Here is a 2,333-nt window from a genome sequence, read left to right as displayed (position 1 = left end):
TTGCATATAGGGTTAGCGTTACCACCTTTCTAAATTCCATATATATGTGTTAGTATGCTGTAATGTTCTTTATCTTTCTGGCTTACTTCACTCTGTATAATGGGCTCCAGTTTCATCCATCTCATTAGAACTGATTCAAATGCATTCTTTTTAACGGCTGAGTAATATTCCATGGTGTATATGTACCACAGCTTCCTTATCCATTCATCTGCTGATGAGCATCTAGGTTGCTTCTGTGTCCTGGCTATTATAAACAGTGCTGCGATGAACATTGGGGTGCATGTGTCTCTTTCAGATCTGGTTTCCTCTGTGTGTATGCCCAGCAGTGGGGTTGCTGGGTCATATGGCAGTTCTATTTCCAGTTTTTTAAGGAATCTCCACACTGTTCTCCATAGTGGCTGTACTAGTTTGCATTCCCACCAACAGTGTAAGAGGGTTCCCTTTTCTCCACACCCTCTCCAGCATTTATTGCTTGTAGACTTTTGGATAGCAGCCATTCTGACTGGCGTGAGATGGTACCTCATTGTGGTTTTGATTTGCATTTCTCTGATAATGAGTGATGTTGAGCATCTTGTCATGTGTTTGTTAGCCATCTGTATGTCTTCTTTGGAGAAATGTCTGTTTAGTTTTTTGGCCCATTTTTTGATTGGGTCATTTATTTTTCTGGAATTGAACTGCAGGAGTTGCTTGTATTCAATGTCTTTTTTAAAGCCAGATTATTTTTAAAGAGTGTGCCATCAATGAAACTTTGAACAGAAAGACGAATAAACTAAATGAAAATAGAGTCCAAAAATAAACTCACATGTACAATTTCACCTGATTTTAAGCAAAAACTCAACTGAAATGTAATGAGGAAAGAAGATATTTTTAGTAAATTAACTTAGTACAATTAGGCTTCCTATGTAAACCATGGACATTTAAGTCATTTACTTGCTTAGTAAAAAAATAATAGAAATGTTATAATCACAAAGTTTCTTGACAAAAAATAAATAGACACATTCATGATTTGTGATAAACAAAGACTACTTAAGCAAGTGACGAAAAGTAATAAATCTAAAGGATAGAAAAATAACACTCTGTACAAAATTATGAAAATACACCATAGGAGAGTGAAAAGGAAATCTTGAGAGAACATTTGAAACAAATACACCCTACAAAGTACTGGTATCAATAATTTGTAAAAAAAAAAAAAAAAAAAGTAAAAATAGAACAGATATCCTAATTCCTAAAATCAGTATGAGCTAGACAGACTATTGGGGAAAAGAGAGCAAGATATCTGAAGAACTGCTTCACAAAAGAGCACATCAAAATATCGAAAAACATATAAATGCATTCAGAAACATCACTGATCATTAGCTAAATGGAAGTCAAGTCTATACAACCATATCACTACATATCCGGTAAGACGGCCAAAACTCAAGTTTTTTGAACAGTTAGAGATTTTGATAAGAATGTGAAGAAACTAAATCCCTTTTAGTTGCCTGAGTAAGTGTATGTTGCTATAAAGACTGGGAAAATAAGCAAACACTAAATTTTAGAAGGTGTATTCTCTATGATGAAGCAGTTCCTTTCCTAAGTAACAGTGGGTACTGGAAGGTAAGCAATAGCATGTTTTGAGCAAATATAGTCATTATAGGTGTTAAATAAAAACAGTCTGATGTTATGGGTCATTATATAAGGGCACTTTCTATGCTGTTAATGCAATATATTATACACAGCAATGCAAGAAGAATGGGAAAGGGAAGGGAAGGGAGGGGAAGGGAAGGGAACAAATGAAGAGAAAAATAAATGGGTATAAATAACATTAAATGAAACATGAATGGATATAACATTAAGTGACAGACTCTCCAAAAATTATACCAATAGATACAAACATAAAAGATACTGATCTGTACTTATAAGATACTGACACTTTGTATATTAAAATTTATTCAGAAAGTGAAAACACCAAAAATAGCGAAGATAATCTTAAAGAAAGAGAGTAAAGTAGCAGAAGGTACATTTTCAGACATTGAGGCCTGTTATAAAGCTTTAGAAATTTAGAAAACAGTTTGCTGAGCACAGACTGATCAATGAAGTAAGACTGATGAATGAGACAGATCCAGTCATCTACTCTTATCTGACTTAGGGAAATCACTGCTTTCTAAAGGAGAAAGAAATATCTTTTCAGTAAATGCTATTGAGTCATTTGCATATTTATTTTAGGGAAAAAACAGGATTCAGATACCTACACATATGCTGCTGCTGCTGCTAAGTCGCTTCAGTCGTGTCCGACTCTGTGCGACCCCATAGACGGCAGCCCACCAGGCTCTGCCGTCCATGGGATTCTCCTG

Source organism: Muntiacus reevesi, chromosome 9 (assembly GCF_963930625.1).
Source record: "Muntiacus reevesi chromosome 9, mMunRee1.1, whole genome shotgun sequence".
In the NCBI taxonomy this organism is placed as follows: Eukaryota; Metazoa; Chordata; class Mammalia; order Artiodactyla; family Cervidae; genus Muntiacus; species Muntiacus reevesi.
This window is presented reverse-complemented; position numbering follows the sequence as displayed.